This window comes from Triturus cristatus, chromosome 5_2, assembly GCF_964204655.1.
Source record: "Triturus cristatus chromosome 5_2, aTriCri1.1, whole genome shotgun sequence".
Taxonomy (NCBI): Eukaryota; Metazoa; Chordata; class Amphibia; order Caudata; family Salamandridae; genus Triturus; species Triturus cristatus.
In genome coordinates, this window is record NC_140588.1 from 456,661,813 (window position 1) to 456,682,302 (window position 20,490).

The window sequence follows — 20,490 nt, forward strand, 5'->3', positions numbered from 1 at the left end:
ATTTATGGGGACTTGGAGAGGCTGAAGAGGCTTGCTTGCAGGCGCAGCCATCTCCCTCCGCTTAGATGAGGGGGCTCCTGAAGCGTGGGGGCCCACCGCACCGCGGGGGCTGCGGGGGCCTGTGTTACCCCCCTGCTGTGGGCAAAAAGCTGGGTATCAAATGTTGATGAAGAGATCCCTCTCTCACAATCTACACTAGCTCTTTGTCTCATCGCAAAACCACCTTCCAATCCTTGCACCCGAGAGGGCTTATTTATGAGCCCCTGCGTCACTTTTGCGCCACAGGTGCGTCACTTTTTGTGACTCACCAGTGGCGTAAAACATGCACCATGTTGCGCAATATTTACGAAGTGATGCATCTAGGTAGATGCGTCACTTCGTAAACCCCTGCGCTACATTATACCTGCGCCAGGTATAATGTATGCAGGGTGGGCGTACCCCCGCAAGAAAGGGTCGTAGGAGTGGCGCAGTGAAATCTATGAGATTTCGGCGCGCCACTTCTAGGAAGTCAAAACCTTACTCCTGCCTCATGGCAGGCGTAAGGCTTACGCAGGCCCTTTCACATGGGGCTTGCGCAGATAGATACTGACGTATCTGTCCTTCCTTGCGACATGATGCGTCATATTATAAATATGACGCATCATTGGTGTCGCAAGGAGGGCGCACTGAGAAGTGACACATCGCTGCTTTCTCGCAGCGATGCGTCACTTCACATAAATGAGGCCCATAGTGTACAAGAGACATTCTTCCATTTGCCTAATCCTCTAGAAACTCATATCTGCCTTATCCTTAATCAAACCTTGGGTACTCCCTCCCCGGCTCTACTTTCTTCCCTTAATATTAAAGTAGCCCTTTTCTCTCTATTGTACTCTAGCCCAAGCAGCATCCCTATTCTTCATTGTATCACTGCCCCCATTTACTTGCGTGGTCTCCAATGCTTTGGAAAACAGTCTGCATTCTAGACACCACATCCATACATGGCCCGTCACATAACGTGTGCTTGAGAAGTGCAATTTTAAAATACGGTCTATGATGTGGTTTTAGGCTGATGGGTGTCTTGAAAATGCGGAGCATTGATGGGTTGTTATATTATCACCTTTAACAGCAGTGTTTTGCTTTGCCCTGGAGTTCTAATGTCATGAGCAGCTTCGAGTTTTGGATTTAAATTGCAGCAGATCATGGTAGATAAGATCACTCTACACTGCCTCATTATTTTTTGTCATTTAACTAATTCCCAGTTGGGTACCGACAACACAGCGATAGTGGGTAGAAGCAGCGCACGGCCACTGATTCCCTGTATTCAAACATTCACTCCTTTTGGTACTTCATATTGTGTATTCACTCTTATGTTTTAATCTTACACAGCGACAAGGTTACTTTTGTAAATAAAATAAAATAAATTAAAATATAACATAACCATCGGAAGTGATTTTATGCCTCAATAGGGGTAAATAGGTATGGAGTTTTGGTCCCCAAGTGTAGACTCTGGCTAAACTAATAACAATTGTTTTATTAAATGTAAAGGGCTTCAGGCAGCTGGACAAATAGTGCAAATCAACTGGTTACCTTAATTATCACAGTGTAGCATATTTATTGTGGATTAGCATGTTTTGCTCTTGCTATAAGTGGAGACCTCTGGTTGATTGGAAGAAGTACCATGAGGTATTTTGGAGATTTTTGGTTCACTGCTTTTCAGACAAACAGAAGGTTCTAAACTGAATTTGTTCCCTTGTCAGCAAGCAGAGGTCAGGTCTTTTAAATGCACAATGGCAAAACATTTAGCAGAAAAATGATGCTCAACATTGTTTTGCACCTTCTGTGCTTTGTGAACTTCTTCTTTAGGAGTCTCTAACAGGCAGCCATTCCAAACGGAATTCTTGATAGGACAAATGCCTGAGACAACCACTGACAGTGAACCATAGATAAAACAGAGCAAGCTATTAACACGGCTAACAAATCATAGGGGCTTACTCACTAAAGCATTTTTGAGCATGGAAAGTGGTACCACATTAATACTATTTTAGGCATTCATAAATGCTGTTCACAACGGTCCAGCCCAATGTACCTCTATTGTGGAGAAAGCCGCACACAGAGTCTATGTTTTTGGTATAAATGTGGGAGAAGTAAATGGAAATGTAAGAAGGGGCATAGGGAGGCACACACAAATAACAAAACAGAACCACAAAAGAGTAGGCAAGTTGACCAAGTTACTCATCGCTGCCATAGAGGACATCTGAATGATCATGGACAGACATGACCCTGAGGCCCTCATCCTACTGGATGGTTCTGCAGCCTTCGAAACAGTCTCCCCACCAACCCTATCCAATGACTTTACGAAGCTGGCATCCAAGGCCCTGCACCCCGTTGGATTTGTTCCTTCCTGACAGACCGCACCCGGTCAGTAAGCCTGGCCCCTTCACCTCGGAAGTCGTCAACCTCATCTGCGGAGTTCCATAAAGTTTCTCACTCAGATCCATGTTGTTCAATGCTTATATGACCTCCTTAGCCAGCATCATCCACACCCATTTAATTAACCACATATCCTATGCTGATGATACCCAACTCAATACACTCCTTTTCCGAAAAGAGATCAAAGACTCAGACAAATTTCTAAGTCTGCATGACACAAGTCACCAGATAGATGAAAACTAACTTCCTCAAGCTAAACACAGACAAGATGGAAGTAGAAATCTTCTGCAAAGGTACCTCACTCTGGAACTTCATCTGGTGGCCTACCGAACTCGGACCCACACCCCTTCCAGCAACTCACTCAAAGAACTTCAGAATAATAATTTACAACCAACTCATCATGGCAAGTCGAGTGAATGCAGTCTCCGTCTCCTGCTTCCACATACTCAAGATGCTCAAAAAGATTTTCAAATGGCTGCCTGCCAACACTCACAGAACCGTCACCCAAGCCCTTATCACCAGCAAGTTGGACTATGGCAATGCCCTGTATGCTGGAATCAACACTCAACTGACCAGAAGACTCCAAACCATACAAAGCTCCATGGGCAGGCTCACCCTCAAACTCCTATCCCGCACTTACCTTCACTCTGCACCTAAAGGAGCTCCAATGGCTCCCAATCCACAAATGCACACTCTTTAAACTCTGTGCACGCATAGAAAGCCCACACACAACTTAAGCTTCACATACATCAACAAAGGCATAAACTTCCACAAACCTATCAGACACCTGCGCTCAGCCACACTCCTACTCCCACAAACACCCTGCATATTCAGAACCAGACCTGGCAGTTTTGCCATCTACTACCTCGTTCTGCACATTAGAGCCTCCTCTTCAGTTCTTGAATTGTGCAAGAAACTGAAGACCTGTCTGTTCACCTAGCCCTATCCTGTTTGGGCCCAAGTGAAGCTCCTGCTTTAGCACCAGGACACCCTCCTGGGTGAGTTGCGCACAATACAAATGCACGTAATAAAACATAACAACATCCACATCTACGCCAGTAGTTCTTCAGCCCAAACAGGCTCAAACATAGCCTAGCCATGGCTTGAAGTGAGTTACTCACCACAAACAGGCATTCAAAGATACTGCCATTGAACTCAAGGCAGACTGAGAATAGCACTATCAGGACTGTGGGTTAAAAAGGAAAAAATAAAACAAAATATTATAAAATGTAAAATAAACACATTTTATAAAAACATCTAAAAAATTCAAATATATTTTATTTGATTTAAGTAAAAACACAGAAACAGACCATTGTAAACAGGGTTAGAATCAGAACACATAGAGGGGGTGGTAGCTTTTAATAGTCAAGACCTTATCACACCCATTAAAAGGTGAAATTCAGCACACCAACTAATAACACGCAATCTGCCCACTTAAGAATTTAAGCCACATCCTAAACCGATTTTTCACTATGTCGGTGAATGGTTTTGTCTTCTTGCCCACTCATTTTAAGGAACGGTCTTGAGCAGGAGAGATTAAATATATAGGCATACTTTCAACATCTTGGCTATGTGCAGAAAAGTAGTAGTGGCAAGGCACTGCTTCTTACCTGAGGAGATTTTTGATATAGTTGCAGAGAGGAAGCAGGCGCTCATTTCACCTACTGCCCACTCCTAGGACATCCCTGCATATGCCAAAACACTGCCCAAACTACAACTTGCTAGCCACTGGTTATTTGCAACACATGACTGGGGTCAAGGTGAGCTTCTCATAAGCAAGGATGTCATTGGGCTTGCATCACCAGGTAAGTGCACAAGTATATCACCATGCACAGTCATTTATGAAAAGGCATGATGAGTATTAGGTGCCCCATGAAGGAAATGACCCGAATCGGGTCACCCGTGTCACTCGTGACCATCTCTCTGCCTTCCAAAGCAATGAAGAGTCAGGAAGGGAAGACAGTAGAGAATACAAACCAAGTTATTTATTAGTATTGCATTGCAGCGGAGCCCAGTCTGACCAGCCTCATGAGAAAGCTGCTGAGGGACTGACATCAGCAAACATAACGATACATTATGTACACTTCGAAACCAATGAAGACACACCCACCATGGAATTTTCCAAGTAGATGCAGCTGGATAGTAAATTATAAGGGAGTAATTTTTGTTTCTTTCGCCGGGCACATCTTACCTACTTGTCAAGGTCACTCTGCCTGTATCCACCGCTAGACAAGTGGGAGAAGGCTTACATCTAAAGGGAAGGCATGCGCTAATAAGAACAGTGCATTCATTAGTGTAACAGAACTAAGCTCCGAAGAAACATAACCTAGAGAAGGCCATTTCTCAGAAATGGCAAAGGATTAGTTTCGATCAAAATAACAAAATGGCGGTTGCTTATAAAATGGTGCCATGAATGCTAACTTAATACAGAATGAAATATGAATAATAGGACAGTAATGTTTCAATTATAACACCCACCACAATCAATCACTCAATCAGGATTGGTAAAGCACAGCTACTCACCCGCAAGGGCTTCAAAGCAGTGGGGGGAGGGGGCAGCTACGTTCAGTGCTGGGGTCATCCCAAGAGCCAGGTCTGGAGGTCCTTTCTGAACTGGTGCAGTGTGGGGACTTGCCGGAGGTGGAGGGGGAGGTCGTTCCAGGCCTTGGCTGCGAGGTAGGAGAAGGATTTTCCTCCCGTTCTGGCCTTGTAGATGCATGGAACGGTGGCCAGAGAGAGGTCAGCTGATCAGAGGTGTCTTTTGTGTTCGTGGAAGGAGAGGCATTTGTTCAGGTATGTTGATCCGGTGTTGTGAAGGGCCTTGTATGCGTGGGTGAGGAGTTTGCAGGTTATTCTTCTTTCAACTGGGAGCCAGTGGAGATTGCTGAGGTGTTGGGTGATGTGGCGCGACGGGGGATGCCGAGGATCAGTCTGGCTGTTTCATTCTGGACAGTCTGGAGTCTGCAAAAAAGTTTCTTGTTGATTCCGGCATAGAGAATGTTGCCGTAGTCCATTCTGCTACTGATGAGAGTGAGCATGACAGCTCACTAATATTATTGGAAATAATTACTGTGAAAGAAATTCTGTGTCTTCCTCACATTTCTGGTATGTAAGGTCCTTTTTTGATCTCAAAGAAACTCGTTTTATGGATGTTGCATGAAACATAAACAAAATGTTCTGCAAACTGTCTGCAGAAGCCTCTCGTACATCATCCACATTAAAATAAAGTAAATAAAAACGTTATTTAGAACAAACTAATAATTATTGAAGGTCATCAGTATAAGACTCTATGCAGAACCGAGCTGCCTCTATCAAGGGGCCCCCAAAAGTATGGGGCCCTGGGCCAGGGCCCACTTTGCCCATGACTTAAAATGTCTCTGCCTTGAGGGAGCAGGTTTAATGGGCTGTATGATTCAGGTGCTAAGCACCTGAAGAAAAGAAAACTTGAAATTTGCCCCCACCAGGCCCTTGTGTCTCATCATCCACTTGGGCATCTATACATATGTTAAATATCAAGTATGCTGGAGTTAGCTTGTTTCTGAGAAATAAGATGGCCAAACTTATTTTGAGCAGATTAGCAAACACATGTCATCTGATCAATGTAAACTGTGGATTAATTACAAATTGGAATTAACCACAGTGCAGCGTTAGGCTCTGCGTATACTGCCTGCATTCAATCGCAGTCGATATTTCTCTTGCAAACAAAGTTTAACCTATTCTGGGTATAAGAAGAGAAAACTATTTAATATGCCCCTTGTAAACCTGAATTACTTTTTGTTAAGGAAGGCACATCCATCCAACTTTGATGTAGACAGAGACAATTCCTGTTAGTCATTCGCGCCTCCAAAACATTACACTAACAGAGTGGTTGAGATCGTGGTTCAAATACAGGCGAACAAATGCACTTTCATCAAGATGGATGGATGGTTGGATGATCTCTGGTGATCCACCAGTCGTGAAAGGATACATAGATGGATGAATGAGTGGGCGAAGGGTTACAGGAGAGTATGTCCAGAAGGATAAGTGGATGTATACAAGAATGGATGAATGCGCCATCTGGTGGGCAAATTAATCGATGATTTTCTACTGAATTGATACATGGATGGATGAGTGAATGGGAAAGTCTCTAGAAGGATGTATGTATGTATGTATGTGATCCGGACTCGCTCACTACGAAATCATTAATCCCCAACTTTTACGCCCACCTCTTTGAAATGTCACCAGCCACCACTGGCCCGAAACTGGCAACAATTGCTTGTCTTTCCTGTTGTCGAGTAGGGAGGAGCTCTTATTGCGCATGCTTACCAGAACTACCCAGTGGTGGTCTTGAAGGTTGGCTCATGTCTGGAGGGTCCTCCTTCCTGGATCCCAACATAGACTGGAACCTAAAAGACAAAGAAAGAAAAGAACAAAAGTCACTGAGAAGAAAGGTTATTGCACTAATCGATGCTAGAACCCATATCTCACGAGAATATAACAAACCCATAAAGAATAATGTCTGATACATTTAGAGAACAACTAATGTGCAATACATTGAACACAACAAATGTGATACAATATGCAAAAGACTGAAACTAATGGGTATAATTGGAAACCAACTATGCAGTTTTATGTGCTAAGAGAACTTCTGGGAAAGAGTGCTGTGTTCCAAAAGGAATAGATGTGAGAGCAGAATCAAAGCACATTGATTGCAAGACTGGGTATGGATAGCCACCGAAGAAACCAAAAAACTGATCGATCTGGCTTTGTAAACATTCATATTTTAAGAGCGCAAAGAAGTTGATTAATGGTGATATTTTCTCTTTTGCAGCAATAAAACAGTAAAGAATAATAATTAATTGTCACATGTGTAAACTGGCCGTGGCCGCATGAACATTTACTGTGTGAGTGTCCCCACGTCTTCCTCTAATCTCTCTCTTCACTCCTCACTTCCTTATCTCTGCCCTGTGGCATGGGGTGTCATCCATAGATTGTGTGCCCGGGTGTCATCCGTAGATTGTGTGCCTGTGTGCGTGCAGTGGGCATGCGGACTGAGGGATAGGAGTAGTGCTGTGCACCCTGTGGCATAGGGTGTCATCCATAGAGTGTGTGTGTCTGTGTGCTGCATTGAGCATGTGAATTGAGTGACAGGAGCACTACTGTGCGCCACAGTTATCAGATGTCATTCGTGGAGTGTGGGTGGTCGGGGGAGGGGGAGGTGTTAGTGTGCGGGACATCTCCATACAGGGGTGTGTGCCCATGTGCGTGCAGTGGACCTGCAAACTGAGTGACATGAGTGATGACGTTGTGGCAAGGGGTGTCATCTGTAGAGTGTGTGTCCATGTGCAAGTAGTGGGCGTGCGGACTGAAGGACAGGAGTAGTGCTGGGCACCCTGTGGCATGGAGTGTCATCCGTAGAGAGTGTGTGTCCGTGTGCATGCAGAGGGTGTGCGGATTGAGTGACAGGAGAAGTGCTGGGCACCCTGTGGCATGGGTTGTCCTCCGTGCAGTGGTGTGTGCCTGTGTGCGTGCAGTGGGTGTGCGGACTGAGTCACATGAGCAATACAGTGCACCAAATAAAATGTCTCACGCAAGGCAAAAAAGAAATTTAAAAAACGAGGAGAAGCATAGTGGAGCGCAAATCCTGGTAAGAGTAGGAACCACCCACATTGTTCGAAGCGGTCTACCTATGAGACTTGCTCGTAAAGATACACAATCACCCTAGGATCTGTCTGCTGGAAAGAGCAAGGTTGGTGAGGACAACGAGCGAAGAGACCTCAAGACCCAATAGTCAGTTAAACATTGATCACTTGATATCACGGTCCTCTGAAGAGAACGATCTTCTCTGCCGCACATGCCGCATGCAGAGCCTCGCAGTGACGCTGTGGGTGGCGTCTCCTCACACGTTGAGCACAGGGCATCAATCATAGTGGCGCTTCTAGTCTGGCAGTCACCCACCCTCCCTCCCTCCAAAGTGTCGAATGGAACCCGGGCAGCAGGTCGTGTCCACCGTTCGCTCCCTCACTTCAGCCTGCACGGTGTCTGGCCCTGGTCGTCAGGTGACTGCCTTGGAAAAAGAAAGACTCGCTACAATACAATATTCGCGTTTGCTACCATTTATGGCTCGCGGGTAGCAATCTCTCCGGGGTCCATGCCACTTTAAAAACACCGTGCTTAAGGCCTACCCCAAAGCACAGCCGTGTTATTTGATCTTCCTTTTCTACTTTACAACACTAGCTCTCCTCTTCCCAGTCAACACCTTCTTGGCATGCATGCCGTCACCTGCTCTGTTCTATCCTTCCGTAGAAGCAGGCTCGAAGGCTCAGCACTGAGGATTAGACACACTTGTGTGGGGAGCTTCACTTGCCTCTTCAGATTCCTCGTTCTGCCCTTTGCAACCAACCATGGGCACGAGTGCTATTCACACGCAGAGCTCGGGAAACGAACAGCCTTGTCTTATGAAGACCAGATAATAATACCACCCGGGGGACAAGAAAGCCATTACACACACTTAACAAGAAACGCCTTGCTTTCTCAAAATAAAAGTGCCTAGTGTCACACCGCCAGTGAAGCCTCCAGTCTGCGCGTGCACATCTTCTGTCCCTCCTGTCTCACCGCATGCACATCGGAATCGTATCGATTCCAAAAGGCCCTCGCATGGCGAGAGCAACACATGGGCACTGCTAACGCCAGGCGAGACCTAAAAATTACACAAGAAAAATTCTTATTCTCTTCGATTCTGTCCATAAAATAATCTCTGCAGGTTTGCCAAATTAATCTATGATAACCAATAAGTTTGGCTTTAAAAACAATGTTATCCTATGGGAGAGAGGTCTTGCAGTAGCAAAAAATGAATTTGAGAGTTTTTCACTATCAGGACAACTAAAACGTAAAAGTACATTACCTGACTTTTAAATAAATTGCATCCTGCCCTCTGGGTTGTCAATGGGCCAACCTTAGCATGACTTAAATGTATAAAAAGAGAATGTTTGGGCCTGGCAAAAGGTTTATTTTGCAAGGTCAACATGGCAGTGTGAACTGCACACACAGGATCTGCAATGGCAGGTCAGAGAAAAGGTTAAAGGGCTACTCAAGTGTGTGGCACAATCAGTGCTGCAGGTCCACTAGTAGCATTTATGTTGCAGGTCCTGGGTACATCTATTACCACTTTACTAGGGACTTAAAAGTAAATTAAATATGCCGATTGGGGATGAACCAATATTACCATGTTTAGGGAAGAGAGCAAAAGCATGTTAGCACTGGTTATACTAGCACAAACGAGGTCTGTAAAGTGGAGGAGGAAGGCAAAAACTTGGGTGGAAGACCACCCTAAGGCTGCCAGGTCTAACACCTGCCTTATGAGGAGTTCCAGGTGGTTGGAGATGTTTGCATGGTTTCCCATTTCATTAATCATTCCTGCAAAACAGACTGCTATTCAAAGAACCGATCCCCTCCCATGACAGTACTAGCCCACACTACCTGCATATGAGGCCATCTGATGCATCCAAAATCTGGGAAATTGTGAGGGGGAGACTATTCAGTTGCAAAAAAGTCAGTCTTATCAGGGGTTTCCTCTCCATGAGGAAATGGAAAGAAGGCCACAGTTGTAACTGTGTGCGAGGATGACAAAGAGAAGGCACCAGATGTATCTGCAGGCTGAGGAATGGTTAGAAGTGAGTCTTGCAGAACTGGGATGAAGATGTGTGGCTTTGTGGTAAGTGTCTGGAGAACTGCAATTCAATAGAGATGGCATTTAAAGTCACTTCCTACCTGTAGCCAACAATCCTCCTTTACTCTGCAGAGGTGAGAATGCAGAGAAAGCAACTTGGTATCATCATAAGGCTGCTATTCTCAAGTCCAGGAAAGAAAAGGAAATTAAAGTTTTGACTAAGTCATTAGAGATGGTGTAGAGTCAAAAACAAGACACATTGTACATTTACATTAAGGCACAGATGTCATTTCAGCAAATGTGACATTACAATTGGACATAGTGGTTGGTTGATTTGTGCCCATACGCCTGAGATATAATACCTATTAGAGCTGACAGCCTTTGTGTGGTCTTGACCCAAACCTTGTGCATTCACCCCTCCTGTTTTGCTGTATTCCTTTTTGTTGGATTTAGGACTCTCTCCACTTTACCACTGATAGCTATAGCTAAAGTGCATGGACTCTCACCTTCAAACATAGTAAAGTTGGACTACACCTAATTGGCATATTTAGTTTACTTATAAGCCCCTAGTAAATGGTACTACCTGTACCCAGTGCCTGTAATTAAATACTACCAGTGGGCCTGCAGCACTCATTGTGCTACGCACTAAAGTAGCCCTTTGAAACATTACTCAGTCCTTCCACTGCATCCTATAGTGTGGTTTTAAACTGTCATGTCGACCTGGCAAATTGAACCTTTTGCCAGGCCTAAACTTTTCATTTTATTATTTATAGTACTGATAGGCCCTAAAGGCTCACATGTCAGGGTGCATTGGATTGTGAGCAAATAGAGATATGCTGTTTACGCTTATATGAATTGCAATTTAAAATCCTCTTTACAGGTAAAGTCAGATTTTAAGCCACAATTCTGAAACTGCCACATTTAGAAAGTTGTCATTTTCTTTTTCCAGCCTTTTGTGCCTTCTGTCAGTGTCCTTGGTCACATGACTGAATGGCTCTGCTTTTAGGGTTTCTGTATTGCTTTCATACAGGAACACAAAGGGGGATTAGGTGTGGACAGGATGGGCCAAGATGACAGGATAACTGATTGGGGAGGAGCAACACCCAGCCCCACTTATACTTCAAAGGGATTTACCTCCGGCACACACAAAGGAATTTGACACTAGGGGCCAGATTCACAGAACTAACTTAAGACAACATCCTAAACTTACCACTTTTGGTATTCACAGAATGCACTTACTACTTTTGATATTCACAGAATGGATATACGACTACTAACTTTATGTCCGGAGGTCGGACGTCCGGCCCGGAGGTGGGGATTCCGGCCCGGAGGTGGAGATTTCGGCCATGGCTAAATCTCCGCCACCAGCTGGAATCCCCACCTCCGGGCCGGAATCCCCACCTCCGGGCAGGAATCCCCACCTCCGGGCCGGAAGTCCCACCTCCGGGCCGGAATCTCCACCTGCGGGCCGGAATCTCTGGCCCGAGTGCGGACGTAAAGTTAGTAGTCATAAATCCATTCTGTGAATACCAAAAGTAGTAAGTGCATTCCGTGAATACCAAAAGTAGTAAGTTTAGGATTTTGTCTTATGTTAATTCTGTGAATCGGGCCCTAGGCCTGCCTTGTCTTTTGTTAACCTAGACAGTTTGGAGCCTTGACAAGGGAAGTGGAAGACATTTCTAGAACCACATGTGGAAGTAGGACAGGAGTCTCTCAAACACAAGCTTCCCCCAAGTATAAATATCTTACCTTCAGAGCCACTCATCAGAGCTCTCTTGGACCGGTGGAAGTTACAAAAGAAGAAGGGCTGCCCTGATGCTGAAGGACTGCCTTGCCTTTTGGGAAGGAAGATTGGACCTACTTGCCATCCCAGGCTACCCAGAGTGACTCTAAGGGTCAGTTGACTGACTTCCTGTTTGACCCACAGGGACACAGCAAGCTTCAGAAGCCTCCCTGCAACTGCCCAGCACTGGACCAGCCTGCACTTGCAACTGGACATGCCTAATCCCTGCTCCTGGCCCCTGCCTGGAGAAAGTCTTGATCCCCAAGAGGTGCCTCTCGGGTCCTGGAGCCTTGGCTGGCATGAGAGTATACTCCTCATTATAATTATGGTTGAACTGGACTAACCCATTAATGGAACATGCACAAAATATGTATCTCTGCAGAGACCACTAAATCTGATTCAAGTCCTACTTGCTGTCTAATAATCTCACTGAGGTTCAACAGATCAGTGCTTATGTAGCCTTCATCTAACTGTGGGTTCCATCATATCAGATGCAGCGCAATGCAGCTCGACACAGGAGTTCACACCACAGCTCCTCACCAGAACCGACACAGTGCAACACAACTTGATGCAGGACCCCACATCACAGCCCACACTGCTCCCGATTGGAACTGACTCAGCGTGACGCAACTCGATGCAGGACCACACATCGCAGCCGTCGAGGCTCCTGATCAGAACTGACGCAATGCAACGCAACTCTACTTCGGACTTTGCATGGCAGTGCCATGCAGCTCCTCATCATAACCAACACAAGGACATAAAGTAGAACTCTCTGCAGGACTAACCTGGTCCCTGTGTCCAAACCATGTTCCATCGAAGTCAGCCTGTGTGAATTTGTCCTGGTCTGGCACGACCAGATAACCACTTCTGGTGCTTTGAGCTATTGCCACTTTTGTTTTTTACAAAAAACTTTCAATTATAATAACTCCAGTTCTACTGGCTAGATTTTTGTTGTTCTGGTTTAATTTTTTTATTCAAATTTACTCAATTTTTCCAAACTCTAAGAATTCACCCTGACAAGAATTGTGGTTGTTGCCTGAGTTGGACTTCCAACCCCCTCCACCAATTACCCAGTTTCTTACAATATCACAATACATCAAATGCCACGGATGCTCACTGTGTAGATTGAAATTTTGGTATCAACCACTGAAACACTGTCCTCGGGTATGGCAGAGGACAGATGCCACTCAATACAAAAGCTGAAGTAAGGAGTATTGGGAAACTTTAGGTTTGGCAGACACTCAGGAGAACTGTGATAATTGTTCCAAATTGTGCCAATGCTGAAAATGCAAAAGAAAGAGATGGCATATTCGTTTCATATGGTTAGAAAGATAGATATATAGAAATGAAAAAGTGGAAAACTAGGTGAAAAGCGGATACAGATAGTAATATATGTATTATCACGGCTTACCTGACTAACGGATGATAGAGGGCTGAATTCTTGCCTGCAGGCTGTTACCAGATGTTCTCTTATGGGTGTGGGTAGTGCTGGAAAAAGAGGTTTTTGTATCACTGCAGTTGTTGAGAGAAAAACTCCCAACATATTGACTTATCCTAAAAAAACAGTATGATTTTATGAAATGTTACGCAGTAAAAATAAAACGCTGTCCTCCCGTGGTTGTCAAGTACTGTGAAAACCTTGTGGTTTATAGTCAGAGATTTGTTTGAGATGAAGCATACTGTGAAAAAGGATGTAACACTCTATAACTGGATCCCAAAGGGGACATGGATGGGTTGAGTAGGTGACAAGAGACTTTTTTTTTGTAAACATAATATTATTGGCGTTTATAATAAAACAGACACAACATTGCACTAACTATCACTAATCCACTTACCCCCATTCCCCTCAAAGTCCCGTCCTCACCACAGCATGTATACAACACATATTTATTTTTCAAGCACGTTTCAGATCTACCAATATTAATTCACAAAGTGCATTTCAGAACTAAGAATACATGTACTATAATCCTGACTACATTTCTACCTGTTTTATTCCCCTGATTCATCACTCATATCTTTTTAAGGGAATCTAATAAGTGATCCCAATCTGGTACTCTTTCAATTGATCCTCTTCCTTTCCTTACTTCACTATACAACACTGAGCTCTCAAAACCCACCCACTGATTCAGCTCCCCTTTCCATTTTGCCACCATGGGGGGCCTGGGCACATTCCAATTCATATTTACCTCTCATCTAGCAAGTACCAGGGCCAAGTCAATAAATCATGTTGTGTTTATTGCTTAGCATGTCTTCAAAATCTCCCCAGAAGAAAGATCACTGGAACACACGCTATAGATCTCTGCGATACCTCACAAATACAGGATACTACCTCCCTCCAGTATTACACTAATATTTAACATGACCACACCATGTGTAACATTTCTTCTCCTTGTTCCCCATACCAGGGTGGCAAGAGAAATGCATAATGTATAATCCAGAAACGTAGCACAATAGAAGCTAGTAATTTGTGATATTTGGACAGAAACAACAGACCTATAAGTTCATCCCTTAGAACTGTTGGTGAGGTACGCCAAATATATGGTCCTTATTGTGCCTTACTGTGCACATTAGCAATATGTTCATTCTTATGCAGAGGTAAAGATGCTTAAACAAATTGACATAAAGATCACTTATCAGGCTCTTCCATCAGCCTAGTATTTGAGGCCAAACTAGATGGTGCAACTCGAAGCAGAACCACGCATCTCAGCCAGTACAGCAGCAGAGGAGGGGTGGCAGGAAGCTGAGGATATGCAAAGTAAAAGATGAGATGTCATGCATGAGCCTACAAGAGGCCGATTCATGTCAATATAAGTATGGGAAGATCATATTATCTCAACATAAGCAGGCAGGAACCTTAAATGACAGTGTTGAGCTATAGCAATCAAGGATAATCATTTCTCAAGAGACATTGTGACATTGATAGAAGTGAGGCATAGCTGCCTAAACAGTATGGATCCTATGTGTTACCCTGCATCTGCTGCTGCAACTGTTGCTATGCAGTAATACAGTAGACAGGGGAAATGCAGAAAGGAAAATTATAAGGCGTCAAAAATATTATGATAGTTATCACTTCAAAGCAAGGGTTATCTATGTGATAGTGACAGCTTGTCTGCAACTGTCAGCACTCAACATATCCATGTTAACTTGAACATATCCCTATTTCATTGAGCTTTCTCAGTTACAACAATAAGTGTATGTGGCCATGTTACAGAAATGCTACACTGGTGAAAAACTTGAATAACTTGAATAATATACACCATTTTTTTGCAGCTTCTTTACTACAGGATGAAGCCAACAGATTGTGTTCCAAACTGTATTACAGAAAGAATTGCCCCTCAGAGACAAAATGGGTAAAACAGATTGAGAAAGCATATGCAACATCTGTTTTGCCTAAAATAATTTTAAATAAGGCAAATACATTTTAACAGCGAAATCTTAATCCAAGAGAAAATCTTAAAACAACCAAGTGATTTCCACTATTGTTTTTACTTATGCTGTGAAAACAGAAAGGGCTGATTCTGATTCAAATAAATTGTTACATTTCCCAATTCAAAAGTGGAGAAAAGTTATTTTGTTCACTTATTATTATGTTACACAGCAAGAAATAGTTTGAAGTCAGTTAAACACAAGAAGCAAATTATAGTAAAGTATATGGTCCTTAGTGTTTATTCTGATCTTTGGAATTTGCTCAAATTATACTTATGACATTCTCAAATCTGCCACCATTTGATCAAAGCCTAATTCCCTTGTTCCTCTTCCAGAATGTCTGTAATAGGTCACCTTACCTGTCAGTAGGACCCAAATGAAAAGTAGGTCATCATGTTCGTGGTTAGGCCCCTGAATATGGTCCAAGCCCTACTTGTTGTCTAATAATTACACGGAGGCTCAACAGATCATTACTAATGTGGCCTTCACTTAACAGGCCCTCTGCAAAGATTAAAGTGACATGTCACCGTATCTGTTGTTGGTTTGTTGCATTTGAGATTGACTTCACCATTCTTGCTTTTATTTATAAAGAATGTAATTCTTTCAAATATACCTTAGTCACAGGGAAAATGTATATAGGAAGTGATGAAAATATATTGAAATATGAGAGACTTTATTAACTGTGATACCCATTACTGTTTGAATTATTGGAAGTTATAGCTTATGGTTGCCATAGGACATCTTTGGGTCAACAGAGGGGTTATTTAAAGACAGATGGCGGCAACATCTTAGTACCACTGAAAAATGGTGGTAGGAAATGCCTGATGTCAACAGATTTAGATGGAAGTCACATCCATAGGACATTTTGAAAATCATATTTGTAGGGATCACACACATTTATTGACCAAGAAGAGGCTGAGACAGAGAACACACATTGAGGTGAAGCAAAACCTTCTTGACTGACAAATTGCAGCACTCAGTAATGGTCTTAATAATGATTTAGACCCTGGTACTACACTCTGGCTACATTGGCCTGGGGAGATGAAGGTTGCTGGCGAAGTTGTGGCCACACAGGAGCACTGACCCACCTACTGTGATACTTTCCTAAGCTTAAATGATACTGAGACGAAGTGTTGATGGATATTAAGAAGATATTTCAAACCGATGTCCCAAATGTGCCCAGCTATGTCTTGCCAGGACTTCATAACACTGTGACCTACTCCAACAAAAGTAGGGGCATTACCTTGGCCCTCTGCATAGCCAAATAAGTTTTCCTTGCCAAATGGGGCACAGACAAAACCCCCACTCACTCACAATGACTACATACACTTTGAGACCTATTAGTCATGGAGAAATTGACTGCCATCATTGATGAAAAACTCAGACTTTTTGACAAAACCTGGGGCCCATGTGTCTGGTTCCTGGTGCAAGAGTTCCATGAACTCATCTGTCCAGCATATCTAAATGAGCTCCCATTAACTAGTGTTGACGACCCCACGGGACTGAACACAACTTGCTGAACCCTAGAGCTGTCTGCATGTAACACCATATAGCCAAACTGTCTGTGAAAAGAAGCACCCTAGAAAGAGAACCTTTCCCCAAATCCTACCTACCCTCTTCACCCATACCCCTCTCCCGTTCTCATGGACAAACTGCTATCTGTTGATCTGTTACTCCTTCACTCCCTTCCACTCTACCTTTTTCGTACCTCACCGGCTGTTAAATGTAGGTGAGAGTTTATAATTATATTCTAAAATCAATAAAATGGATTTGAATCATAGCAATTCAGACCCTGTCAGTACAGGCTATAGAGCACTTGACATTAATGTACAAATGTTTCAAACAGGCATGCTCCTGAGAATATTTTTCTACATTTTCTAAGTTCGATGTAATGGTTGCTTGAGAAGTTTTAATAAGTTGGTGGTAAAAATTGAGAGGTACAAACTTACTGTTGGAGCATACATGGAAGCATACACAGAGGGTAATTGCAATAGATGCCACACAAATGTACATGTTGCAATAGGAATTACTGCAGAACACTCCTACCTTGATGCATTTTTTTGATAGAGCTTGTTGGGTTAACCTTACATATGGATTCCCATGCAGCTTCTATTGGTATGTGTGCTAACAGTTTCAATTATTGTACTGAATAAAAATCGCTGAATCCAATTACATTATTCTCACAAAGACTATGTATATTGAACTTTACGTTTATGGTTCAGTTTGAGTGCAATTAATAAAAGAAAATAAATAATATTTATTTTAATGGTACAACTATTTCATGTAAACATATGGAATAATTATCTTATTTTTCAAATATTTCTCTACAATGGGCCCATCTTTCTGATTGAATTTACATTTATCTTCAGTGAACATCTTAATACAGATTATTTGATACAGATATAAGCTGCAGCCTTAGCAGTTGACAAGGATAAGGAAACGAGTACTCAATATATATATATATACACAACTTCTGTGGTGTGCTGTGCGGAACGCGCAAAAGCGGCGCCCCCTCACCCAAGACAACGTTCCTGGTACTAAGAGGAGAGAGCAGCAGATTACTGCTGATTTGGACAACTGCAGATGACGTTTGCCGCCATGGTCCCCGCAAGGAGTGGATAAGCAGACTCATATGCTGGCAACTGCCAGGGCATTACTGAATGCACGGACTGGTTACTTAACCAAAGTTCGCGATGTGGGACTGTTGACTCACACAGTGCGTGGGACAATATGGACTGCGGGACTCCAGTTACCAGCATACTTTGCGTTTACCATCCACAGAGACTGAAGAACTATCAAACAGTAAGCAAAGTTCCTGGACATTTTGAACCTGTTTTAAAACACAATGCTGGCAATGATTAAGGCATTCGCCGAAACGCGTCTGCCAGGTGTTTTAGTACTTACCTGCTGTACTGGTGGCAAATAAATCTTACCTGCAGTGGTCCAATAGCATGTGTCAGACCCGTTCTTTTAAGAGGCGGGACTGGTGGTGGATGTTAAAGTGCAGCAGTCGACGCTGTACATCCGACACGCCTCTCGGTCAGGTGCTCCGCTTGATGTCGACAACTTCTGTGGTGTGCTGTGCGGAACGTGCAAAAGCGGAGCCCCCTCGCCCAAGACAACGTTCCTGGTACTAAGAGGAGAGAGCAGCAGATTACTGCTGATTTGGACAACTGCAGATGACGTTTGCCGCCATGGTCCCCGCAAGGAGTGGATAAGCAGACTCATATGCTGGCAACTGCCAGGGCATTACTGAATGCACGGACTGGTTACTTAACCAAAGTTCGCGATGTGGGACTGTTGACTCACACAGTGCGTGGGACAATATGGACTGCGGGACTCCAGTTACCAGCATACTTTGCGTTTACCATCCACAGAGACTGAAGAACTATCAAACAGTAAGCAAAGTTCCTGGACATTTTGAACCTGTTTTAAAACACAATGCTGGCAATGATTAAGGCATTCGCCGAAACGCGTCTGCCAGGTGTTTTAGTACTTACCTGCTGTACTGGTGGCAAATAAATCTTACCTGCAGTGGTCCAATAGCATGTGTCGGACCCGTTCTTTTAAGAGGCGGGACTGGTGGTGGATATATATATATATATATATATATATATATATATATATATATTCACTGAAAAAACCACAGGTCTCAGGGACGTTATAGTTAGTTGGACATTTCACTTATAAAAAAACCAGAGTAAATTGGCCGTTATAGATTGTTGAGCCAACTATAACTCGCGCCCCCGCAATGCACTGCTGATGACGTTACTCACACACCTAGTCAGTCACCCAAAGTGTGAAAGGGCCTGGTAATATTTTAGTGCAAAAGGAAGGGAGTTCCACAATCTAGCTTTACGGGCCACAGAGCTTTTGCCACCCCATCGTGCTAGTCTGAACTTAGGCACTTCAACATTCTTTGCTTCTGAAGAGCTTAATGTTCGAGAAGGTGTGTACCAGCAGAAATACTATCTTAGAGCCATTGGGCTAATATTGTGAAGTGCCTTAAAGGCAGTGCACCATACTTTAAATACAATCATTTTTTGTCCTAGGCAGCCAGTGCAATTTGTTCAGTGCTGTGGATGCTGACTGAAACTTGGGGAGGTTGAAAACAAGGTGGGCTGCAGCATTTTGAAGAGTCTGGAGTCTGACAACATTTATGTTGTAGACCTATGTATAAGCCATCCCAATAGTCTAGTTTGGACAGAAGTAATACAGACATACGATAGGAATTTTCACAAAGTTTTTAGAAGAAAGAAAACCAAACATGCTGTTAGATTGATCTGGTTCTCAAAAGAGAGTTTTTTGTCAAAGAGGACACCCAGATTCTTAACTTTTTCCGCTGGGAGTTGAACAGGGCCCATATCTGGTGGCCACCATGCCAGAGAAAAACAATCAGTGTTATTTCTGAAGAGTAATATCTCAGTCTTGGAAGAGTTTCATCTCAGGCATTTTTCTGTTCATGTTGGAAGAAGGCCCTCCAGTTTTTTAAATGTGTCTAAGATTCTGATTCTTAGATTTCTCACTGCCACTCCTCTGCACTGCATTCATTTCCTTGCACTCAAATCCAGGATGACTAGCATCTAATTCCTTCATGCCAATATCCGACTGTTCAATGCTTAAAGCAATTTTCAGTGCTAACTCCAAACCACGCTCCTTACTGGCTAACAGGTGTTCTTGAATTTTCCTGTTACTAGTTTTCTCAATTAGCTGATCACAAATTATTTCTTCCTTCAAGTCCCAATAGTTACAGTTTAATCATCAAGTGCAAAAAGTTGACACAAAATCATCAGTCAATTCTCCTGGAAGTTGTGCTTCTTCTTCTTAGAAGTGAAGGTATCCCCATCTATGCATCCAAATAGGCATCAAAAACTTTGCGCCATTGTATACAATTTAATGGATGTGAATCTCGATCTGCTAAAAATGGAGGTGGCAGAGATATTCCTTCAATGAAGCAGTTGGGCACGCAATAAGAGTTTCTGCCTTTAAACTAATGCAGGTACTAAACTATTTGTTTATTTACTCATGTGTAATAATGTACAGATGATGGAACAAATACAAGTCAAATAAAGCAATAACCAATTTGCTTGAACAATAGGTGTGCTTATTACCAAAGTAAATCCAGATAGAGATAACAGGCACCACTTACAGATGTGCCTATCACTGACGTGTACTGCAGGATAGCAGTATTTAAAATTGACAGGCAATTGCATAGGTGTGCCTG

At 43.3% G+C, this 20,490-nt stretch overlaps 1 long non-coding RNA gene across 1 annotated transcript in view; it reads right to left on the reverse strand.

Annotated features, from left to right (window-relative positions):
- Positions 1-20,490, reverse strand: part of LOC146823151 (uncharacterized) — a 300,863-nt gene that overhangs the window by 92,106 nt on the left and 188,267 nt on the right. Inside the window, exons 2-3 of the long non-coding RNA XR_014962141.1 lie at positions 13,252-13,328; positions 6,715-6,794 (exon numbers count right to left, since the gene is read on the reverse strand). This is a non-coding gene — a long non-coding RNA (uncharacterized LOC146823151). The remainder of the gene's footprint in view (positions 1-6,714; positions 6,795-13,251; positions 13,329-20,490) is intronic.